Here is an 11,610-nt window from a genome sequence, read left to right on the forward strand (position 1 = left end):
AATGTAAGTACTAACCAGGCCTGACCCTGCTTAGCTTCCGAGATCGGGCGTATTCAGGCTGGTATGGCCGTAAGCGAGGGAACAACTCTTGGTACACTATATAAATTCAATGTGTCACTCACTCTGAAAGGGAGACAGACTGAAGAAGCTCAAACCTTACTTACATTTCCACGCTATATTTTTGAGTCTTGTGGGGGGAAAAAAGAGGGCATATCCTATGTTGACTTATGACAAGTTCATGGACTAGGGCCCTATAAAATAGGCGTTGCGGACGGAATCCAGACATTAAACCGAAATTCAACAATATTCAAAAATGTATTGAACTTAGTAGGAAATCAACTACATCTATTCAACTTGTTAGAAAACGCATTCATTTGCCCAAGTGAATCGTAAGACATGAACAAAATGCATCAGTGATTCCTATTTCCATGCAACTTTGTGAAACAGACATTGACAGTCTCCTAGACTAAAAACAAAGGCTGAATGTACTGCCTACATTTTGAGGGAAACGCACTGTCCATTATTTAATTTGATCAGGGCAGGGCAGCTCATACAAACTGCATGTAGTCCAATAAAAATACATGATATTATTAGGGTGATAAATAAAAGGCAGTTGCTCCATGACACAAGGGTACCCCCTACTGGAACAAAATGCTTACAGCACCTGGTATTCCCAGGCGGTCTCCCATCCAAGTACTAACCAGGCCCGACCCTGCTTAGCTTCCGAGATCGGGCGTATTCAGGCTGGTATGGCCGTAAGCGAAGGATCCACTCTTGGTACACTATTTAAAGTCAATGTGTCACTCACCCTGAAAGAGACACAAACAAGTATCCACTTTGTGACACAGACTGAAGAAGCTCAAACCTTACTTACATTTCCACGCTATATTTTTCAGTCTTGTGGGGGGGAAAAAGAGGGCATGTCATATGTTGACTTATGACAAGTTCATGGACTAGGGCCCTATAAAATAGGCGTTGCGGACGGAATCCAGACATTAAACCGAAATTCAACAATATTCAAAAATGTATTGAATTTAGTAGGAAATCAACTAAATCTATTCAACTTGTTAGAAAACGCATTCATTTGCCTAAGTGAATCATAAGACATGAACAAAATGCATCAGTGATTCGTATTTCCATAAAACTTTCTGAAACCGCACAGGAATGCCACTGTCTGTGTGCATGTGTGCGGTGCGCGCGTATGTCTACACTTTGTGTAGCCGTTAGCGATGATGCTAATGATAACCTTCTTCTGGTAGGGAAGGAATGGCTTTCCCCAAAACCTTCTCAAGTAAATGTTAACTTGAAAGTAGCATATGCCTGCCTGGCAGAATTATACCGTGATAATTTGCATCAATCCAGTGGCCATTCGTTTGGCAAACTCTGCAATCACATTAGCGCTCCAGCAACACCGCTTAACCAAACAAAAGTCTCTTCTGCTTCTTCATCTTCTTCATCTTCTTCTTCAATGAGGTTTAACTGCGGTTGGCATCCAATTTGTTGCATTACCGCCACCTACTAGACTGGATTACAACTCCCTTATCTTTTTCTTGAAAGATAAAATAACCTACCATCTAACACTACACTCACGAATTCAAAATTATTACTAATAATTAACCCCACCCTTCTCCACTATTTAAATATATTTTCTCCTACTTCATGCCCTCAACCTGAAATGATGGGACATCACCACTTAACACTCCCTGTAACTCTTCTGATGTCAAGTCTCGCACACCCAAATACCTCTCTGCAGCTGCCACCACAACCTCCATTTTCTTCAACTTGCGTTCCATCCCTGCAGTACAATTAATAACCATTTCTATAAACGCTAAAAAATCAAATCTTACAGAAACATATATATCACTTTCTTGCCTATCCCTCTGTACTGGTACAGTGGGGGAAAAAAGTATTTAGTCAGCCACCAGTTGTGCAAGGTCTCCCACTTAAAAAGATGAGAGAGGCCTGTAATTTTCATCATAGGTACACGTCAACTATGACAGACAAAATGAGGAAAAAAAATCAAGAAAATCACATTGTAGGATTTTTAATGAATTTATTTGCAAATTATTGTGGAAAATAAGTATTTGGTCAATAACAAAAGTTTCTCAATACTTTGTTATATACCCTTTGTTGGCAATGACACAGGTCAAACATTTTCTGTAAGTCTTCACAAGGTTTTCACACACTGTTGCTGGTATGTTGGCCCATTCCTCCATGCAGATCTCCTCTAGAGCAGTGATGTTTTGGGGCTGTCGCTGGGCAACACGGACTTTCAACTCCCTCCAAAGATTTTCTATGGGGTTGAGATCTGGAGACTGGCTAGGCCACTCCAGGACCTTGAAATGCTTCTTACGAAGCCACTCCTTCGTTGCCCGGGCGGTGTGTTTGGGATCATTGTCATGCTGAAAGACCCAGCCACGTTTCATCTTCAATGCCCTTGCTGATGGAAGGAGGTTTTCACTCAAAATCTCACGATACATGGCCACATTCATTCTTTCCTTTACACGGATCAGTCGTCCTGGTCCCTTTGCAGAAAAACAGCCCCAAAGCATGATGTTTCCACCCCCATGCTTCACAGTAGGTATGGTGTTCTTTGGATGCAACTCAGCATTCTTTGTCCTCCAAACACGACGAGTTGAGTTTTTACCAAAAAGTTCTATTTTGGTTTCATCTGACCATATGACATTCTCCCAATCCTCTTCTGGATCATCCAAATGCACTCTAGCAAACTTCAGACGGGCCTGGACATGCAGGGGGACACGTCTGGCACTGTAGGATTTGAGTCCCTGGCGGCGTAGTGTGTTACTGATGGTAGGCTTTGTTACTTTGGTCCCAGCTCTCTGCAGGTCATTCACTAGGTCCCCCCGTGTGGTTCTGGCATTTTTGCTCACCGTTCTTGTGATCATTTTGACCCCACGGTGTGAGATCTTGCGTGGAGCCCCAGATCGAGGGAGATTATCAGTGGTCTTGTATGTCTTCCATTTCCTAATAATTGCTCCCACAGTTGATTTCTTCAAACCAAGCTGCTTACCTATTGCAGATTCAGTCTTCCCAGCCTGGTGCAGGTCTACAATTTTGTTTCTGGTGTCCTTTGACAGCTCTTTGGTCTTGGCCATAGTGGAGTTTGGAGTGTGACTGTTTGAGGTTGTGGACAGGTGTCTTTTATACTGATAACAAGTTCAAACAGGTGCCATTAATACAGGTAACGAGTGGAGGACAGAGGAGCCTCTTAAAGAAGAAGTTACAGGTCTGTGAGAGCCAGAAATCTTGCTTGTTTGTAGGTGACCAAATACTTATTTTCCACCATAATTTGCAAATAAATTCATTAAAAATCCTACATTGTGATTTTCTGGATTTTTTTTTCTCAATTCGTCTGTCATAGTTGACGTGTACATATCTCCTACTCTCACCACTCCCCCCCCCCCCCCCCCTTCCTCTACTTTCTTCACTGCCTCCGCATATTAAAGGTCTCTTCCTGGTGCACGGTTGCATTTAAAGGTAACTACACCCGAAAATCTAAATGTCTTCATTTTTTCCCAGACCTCAAAAATGGTCTCCTGATAGGGTTTAAACATTGTTGTGGACATAGAACATCCAATTGTGCTGTTTTTCTATTAAAAAGGTGTACTTTTGAGAGCGAAAACCTGCAAAAACAGGAAAAAACGGTCAACGGGGAAATCTAAAAGGAGAAAAGGGAACTTGGGAAAAAACGGAATCAGGCAAAACATCAAAGGGATTTTATAGTGCCCTAATGGACTACAGACATAGACAGTCTCCTAGACTAAAAACAAAGGCTGAATGTACTGCCTACATTTTGAGGGAAACGCACTGTCCATTATTTAATTTGATCAGGGCAGGGCAGCTCATACAAACTGCATGTAGTCCAATAAAAATACATGATATTATTAGGGTGATAAATAAAAGGCAGTTGCTCCATGACACAAGGGTACCCCCTACTGGAACAAAATGCTTACAGCACCTGGTATTCCCAGGCGGTCTCCCATCCAAGTACTAACCAGGCCCGACCCTGCTTAGCTTCCGAAATCGGACGAGATCGGGCGTATTTATTTTATTTTATTTTATTATGAAAACCAGACAATTTTACATCATTTCAATCATTATTAAAGGGTGAACAATTCACCCTTTTATAAAATCAGAAAGAAAATACAATACATTAACAATTAAAACACTCACCTAATCCAATTAATAATTAAACACAAGTTTTCCATTTGATGAAATTCTAATAAATGTACTCCCCCACACAAATTCTTTTTCAAAGTTGCCCCCACCATATCTCTGCATTATCTCTATATTTTTCTCCAACATACTCTTAAAAAGTACCTCCACACTCACACATTTCCCTTCATAATGTCCCAAGTTCCTTCTTAGTCTTACAGCATATCGAGCATGACTTAAAACATAATTAACCAAATTATAATTCAAAACTTTACTTTTCCCATTAATACCAAAAAGAATAAATCTCCTCCATTCCACCCCATTCAAAATCTCCTCCCCCCAATGTTTTACTAAAAGCTCCTTTAAAAACTCATGAAAACCTCTTATTCTACTGCATTCAATGAAAAAGTGCATAAAGTTTTCCACCTCTATATGACAAATGTCACATGCTCTATTAATATTTCTGTTGATTTGATGTAAAACCACATTAGTAAAAATCCTATTATGTTTTATTTTAAAATCATTGTCTTCACATTCTATGGAATTCCCCTTTACATTAACATTCCTCCATAATGACTTCACATCCAAATCTACAAAAACCTCCGACCACACTTTCTCCGAAGCAGGCACTCTTATCTCTTTTAAAATACATTTACTATAGACTGTTTTAACTTTCAAGCCTGACAAATCACGTTTCACTCCACCACTTTCATAAAATAAAACCGGCAAACCCCTGGCTCTCTTAACCGCCCCTGTATTTATTAAAACAACCCACTCCTCCGGAATGCACCCTAAAATTCTCTTATACATATTTTCTACTGTAGTTTTGCTTATTTCATCTTTGACCTCAACAACATTGTCATAAATAGCTTGTACCGGTAGAAACCCCGGCCTGACCTCATATAGAATATCACCAATCTGTCTCATCCCAGCTCTCATAAAATATTTACAATACAACATTGTATTATTATATTTGATCTTTGGATTCAAAAAGATTGGCTGATTTAAAATATTTTCCTAAATGTTACATTCATAAGAAATGTGTGGTAAAACCTGCCCCCAAGCCTTGAAAACTTCCTTATAAAACAAAGGTATATTTCCCAACATTTCTTGTTTTACACTCATTAATAAACCATTATCCCCTATCCTCCCAACCTCCTGCAAATACTCTGCAAAAAACTTTTTCCACCCGTAATCTAATTCCCCATATATATACTTCCGAACCATTTTCACTCTTATTGCTATTTTCCTCACCCTTAGATCCACTAACTTCAAGCCCCCCTCCTCATAACCCGCAATCAATGTTTTAAAAGCGATTTTCGCCCCCTTCCCATCCCATAAAAATTCAACCAAAATCGTATTCATTTCAGTTAAAACCCATTCTGGCACATCTAAGACATTCATGACGTGAATAAAAATTGACATCAGTAAAGAATTTATAACAATAACCTTCCCCTTTAATTTTAACAACTTCCCCTTCCACATATTTACAACCTTTCTGACTTTATTTATCACCCCACTCCATGTCAAATCCCTAGCTTCTTTTTCTTTTACACCTAAAAAAACTCCTAACACCTTCAAATATTCTTTGACCTCTTTAAAAGGAAAATTCCCCTCATTTACCTTCCCAATATACATTACAACAGACTTTTCCATATTAACTTTAGCTCCTGATGCTCTTCCATATACTTTAAAACCTTCTATTACCCTTTTTACACTGTCCTCATCTCTAACTGTTATAGTTGTGTCATCTGCATATTGGTGAATCAAACTAAATCCCCCCTGTGGCGTCTGTACACAATTAATAAAATTATCCTTCTTAAGAAAAGCCACTAAAGGTTCAGCTGATAAAACATACAATAAAGCAGATAAAGGACATCCCTGTCTCACCGATCTCTCCAGAGTAAAATAATCAGTTAAAACCCCATTGCATTTCACCCTACTTTTTGCATTTCTATATAATAATTTAATCCACCCTATTATTTTATTACCAAAGCCAAATCTTTCCAAGACCCTAAACATAAAATCATGTTCTACTCTATCAAAAGCCTTATTTAAATCTATGCTTAAAACAATACCTCCTATCTTATCCCCATTCATTTTGTGTATCACGTCTCTAATCGTATTAATTGTGGCAGCTATATCTCTCCCAGGAACACTATAATTCTGTGTTGATGCTATAATATCATGTAAAACTCTCTTCATCCTATTCGCAAAAATTTTGGCTAAAATCTTGTAATCCACATTTAATAAACTAATTGGCCTATAATTTTCCAATTTCACCTTACTCCCTTTGTTTTTATATAAAATAGTTATCATTCCTGTCACCATTGATTCTGATACACAATCATTCTCCTCCATATAGTGATAAACCTCCAATAAAATAGGTGCTAAAAGACTTTCATAAATTTTATAAAACTCTGCAATGATACCATCTACACCAGGGCTCTTATTCACCTGTAAACCCTTTATCGCATCCATCACTTCATTTACTGTAATCTTCCCATCACACATCAACTTATCTTCTCCATTAATTTTCACCTCCACACTACCTAAAATCTCCTGTACACACCCCTCATCCACCTCCCCTTTTTTAAATAAGTCCTTATAAAAAATCTGCACTGTCTCTAAAATCTATACATAATCATCTACTACTTCCCCCTTTACATTTTCAATCTGTCTAAGATATGTTCTTCTTTGAGTACTCTTCTCTAATCCAAGAAAAAAAGAAGTGCATTTCTCCCCCTCCAAAAAATACTTTGCTTTGCTTCTTATAATGGCCCCCATACACTTATCCATGTCATATTTACTCAATTTTGCTTTCAACTCTAAAAACTTTTCTATATTATAATTAGGTTCACTGTCACACTTCCCCATCCAATTTGGCTCTCAACTCATTTTCTTTTCTTTTCATCCTGCCTCTCTTTTTCCTTGCATATCTTATACTAAAAACTTTAATTTTTTCCTTAACCTTGTCCCACCATAAACACTTATCCTCCCCTTTCTGCTTCTCCTCCATTTCACATGTTATCAAAGATTTAAGTTGTTTACAATAATCCTCATCCCCCAAATAACTCGCATTCATACACCATGTACCACCTCCTATTCTTTCCTTGTCTAAACCCACCGAGAAATTTAAACATGCATGATCACTGAATGTTGTAAAAACATACTTAACATCTTTCATACAATCCCTTAAATCTTCTTTAACTAAAATCAAATCTATTCTGGTTTGTTTTAATTCCCCTAAAACCACCTGCCTTCTAGAAAATTCTCGTTTATCGGGATTGTCATCTCTCCATATGTCAATAAGTTTTTTCTCAACCATCATTTTCTTTAAAACCCCTCTAGATGCATCATTTCTAAAAGCAGCTCCCCTTGTCATATCTAATCTGTCCAATTTCACATTAAAATCCCCCACCACGATGCAATTTCCCACACTCCATCGTCCCACTTCAACAAATAAAACCTTGCGCTCTATTTCATTATTTGGCGCATAAACATTTATAATTCTAAACTTCATATCCATATACTCAAAATCTAAAATCCTCCCATTATTATCATCATGTACATGTACCACTTTATCCACCACATCCTTTCTCACTAGAATAGCAACCCCACTAGAATTCCCTCTACCATTATTAACAAAAATAAAATCCCTCCATATTTGTTTTACTTTCAATACACAATCATTGTCCCAATGCGTCTCTTGTAGACATAAGATATCCACATTCTTCATTTGAACTATATTTTGAAATGTATCCATTGTCCTTAAACCATTTACATTTAGGGACACAAACTTAACCATTTCAAAAAATAATAAAATGAAAAGAAATACCTTCATTGTCCTCTACTTTTTGTCCTGTTTCTTTCCACTTCTATCCTTCTTCTCCCCCCCCCCCCCCCCCCCCCCCCCGTCGCTTTCCTCATCCTGTATCTTTCCCTTCGTTTTTCCACCTTTACCCCTTCGTCCGTATCAGATATCTCCCCCAAGTCCATTTCGTCCAACCAACTCAAATTCTTTACTCCCACATCCGTTGTGCTCCCCGTATCTCTCTCAGTCTCTGGTATTGTCGTCAAAATCAAACTCCCCTCCATATCTTCACCCCCGGAGGTACTCGCAGGGCCTGAGCTTTCCCCCAAAATCTGTGCGTCCCCAGTGCCTCCACCCAGCCCGACCCCCCCCTCCTCCTGTAAACTCCCTCTTCTCATCTCTGAGTCCAAGCTGCTCCCTATTTCGTCTGCCTTTTGCTCTATCTTCTCCCCTCTTTCTTTCTCCATCTCTCCACCTTCCTCCACGTCCTCTTTCCCATCCTCTTCTTCTCCTCCCGGTGATACATCAGCTTCCATTAAGAGGTCCTGGCTCTCCTCCTCACTTACGACCTCTTCACAGTTGCTCTCATCGGTTCCCTTCCGACATCCTGCGCAAACTGCCCTATCCCTCGCTCCAGCACATTCCCTCGCATAGTGTCCCTGGTTTCCGCACTTAAAACAACCTAAAGTCAGGGCAGTCCTTTAAAATATGTCCAGGTTGAATACACAGGCGACATACCCTAACCTGCTTGTCATGAATCACCCTGAAATATTCACCACCCTCCATTGTCTCGAACTTAGTGGAATACGGCAAGGACTGCACGGTGTCCGTGAACTTTACCTTACAGTATCTCGTCCCATCCACGATTTCCGTCCCCGGCCAGACTCTCCTTCTGATTTCTGAGACGGCAGCTACACCCCAGCTCCGCAGTTTTTCCAGTATAGCTCCGTCCTCGATATAAACTGGCAAATTCATAAACGAGACTATGAGTTCGTTTGCCATCATGTCTCTCGCCATTACCTTCGTGTTCTTAATCATGAACCCATCCATTAAACACTCTTTTCCATTTTCCTCCCCCATCGTGACTTCATATTTCCTTTCTCCTTTTATTCTTCACCCCACCACCTTTCCGCACACATCTTTAATTGATCTTAGTAATTCCATCGTCGTTATCTTGTCTTCTCCCATCAATTCCACTGCCACTGTTCGTTCCTTGCCGTATTTTGAGCCACCTTCAGGTCCATGTTTTGTCCGTTGTGCATTGCCTTTGTCTTTATCCGTTCCATTATTCGTTGCCATGTTGTCCGTCATTAAACAATCAGAAAAAAAAGTCTAGAAAAACTCACCCCCAAGCAGCAGAACTGCAAGGGGGGGAAAAAACGAACTAACCTTAAACTTATTTGAATTCAAAATCAAACAATTGTCCGTCAATAAACTAAGAAAATCAAGCAAATAGCTCTCGTGCAAACACTCATTTACAGTGTAATCACCTGCACCTGTCTTACTCTCCTCACCGGAAGCGCGTATTCAGGCTGGTATGGCCGTAAGCAACTCTTGGTACACTATATAAAGTCAATGTGACACTCACTCTGAAAGAGCCACAAACAAGTATCCACTTTGTGACACAGACTGAAGAAGCTCAAACCTTACTTACATTTCCACGCTATATTTTTCAGTCTTGTGGGGGGAAAAAAGAGGGCATATCCTATGTTGACTTATGACAAGTTCATGGACTAGGGCCCTATAAAATAGGCGTTGCGGACGGAATCCAGACATTAAACCAAATTCAACAATATTCAAAAATGTATTGAATTTAGTAGGAAATCAACTAAATCTATTCAACTTGTTAGAAAACGCATTCATTTGCCTAAGTGAATCATAAGACATGAACAAAATGCATCAGTGATTCGTATTTCCATAAAACTTTCTGAAACCGCACAGGAATGCCACTGTCTGTGTGCATGTGTGCGGTGAGCGCGTATGTCTACACTTTGTGTAGCCGTTAGCGATGATGCTAATGATAACCTTCTTCTGGTAGGGATGGAATGGCTTTCCCCTAAAACCTTCTCAAGTAAATGTTAACTTCAAAGTAGCCTATGCCTGCCTGGCAGAATTATACCGTGATAATTTGCATCAATCCAGTGGCCATTCGTTTGGCAAACTCTGCAATCACATTAGCGCTACAGCAACACCGCTTAACCAAACAAAAGTCTCTTCTGCTTCTTCATCTTCTTCTTCTTCTTCTTCTTCTTCTTCAATGAGGTTTAACTGTGGTTGGCATCCAATTTGTTGCATTACCGCCACCTACTAGACTGGATTACAACTCCCTTATCTTTTTCTTGAAAGATAAAATAACCTACCATCTAACACTACACTCACGAATTCAAAATTATTACTAATAATTAACCCCACCCTTCTCCACTATTTAAATATATTTTCTCCTACTTCATGCCCTCAACCTGAAATGATGGGACATCACCACTTAACACTCCCTGTAACTCTTCTGATGTCAAGTCTCGCACACCCAAATACCTCTCTGCAGCTGCCACCACAACCTCCATTTTCTTCAACTTGCGTTCCATCCCTGCAGTACAATTAATAACCATTTCTATAAACGCTAAAAAATCAAATCTTACAGAAACATATATATCACTTTCTTGCCTATCCCTTTGTACTGGTACATATTTCCTACTCTCACCACTCACAGAAAAGGGAACTTGGGAAAAATCGGAATCAGGCAAAACATCAAAGGGATTTTATAGTGCCCTAATGGACTACAGACATTGACAGCTCATACAAACTGCATGTAGTCCAATAAAAATACATGATATTATTAGGGTGATAAATAAAAGGCAGTTGCTCCATGACACAAGGGTACCCCCTACTGGAACAAAATGCTTACAGCACCTGGTATTCCCAGGCGGTCTCCCATCCAAGTACTAACCAGGCCCGTCCCTGCTTAGCTTCCGAGATCAGGCGTAATTTTTATTTTAAAGGTTATCAAGTCACAGTTTATAACACACAGATTCTTATTACATGTCATAGCTTCTTATATCACGTCATAGCTTCTTATAACACGTCACAGCTTCTAACACAGATTCTTATTACATGTCATAGCTTCTTATATCACGTCATAGCTCCTTTATAACACGTCACATCTTATAATCATTGCTTCTTATAACACGTCATAGCTTCACAGCTTGTAACACAGATTATTTTTACATATCATAGCTTCTTATAACTGTCACGTTCGTTCATCGACGGGTCAGACCAAGGCGCAGCGTGATATGCATACATGTTTACTTAAACGAATATACACACGACAAAACAACCAACGACACGTGACAGAAGATCCCACCAAACGAGGACCAAGCAGCGTGCCCAGGAAGAGCGAATTGCCATGTCACAGGTGGGCAAATGGTCGTCATGGGAGGAGATATTTGCGGGGAAAGGGCCATGGACAAAGGTAGATGCCCAGGCAGGAGAGGAGCAACAGCAGCACAGAGGAAGCCGGTCGAGGAAGAAGCCAGAGAGACAGCCCCAAGAACATTTTGGGTGGGGGGCTAAGAGGGTGGTTGGCGGAGCCTAGGGTTAGAGCAGAGCCAACTCCCCGTACTCAC

The sequence above is a fragment of the Coregonus lavaretus genome (genome assembly GCF_964263955.1).
Source record: "Coregonus lavaretus genome assembly, chromosome: 28".
Classification (NCBI taxonomy): domain Eukaryota; kingdom Metazoa; phylum Chordata; class Actinopteri; order Salmoniformes; family Salmonidae; genus Coregonus; species Coregonus lavaretus.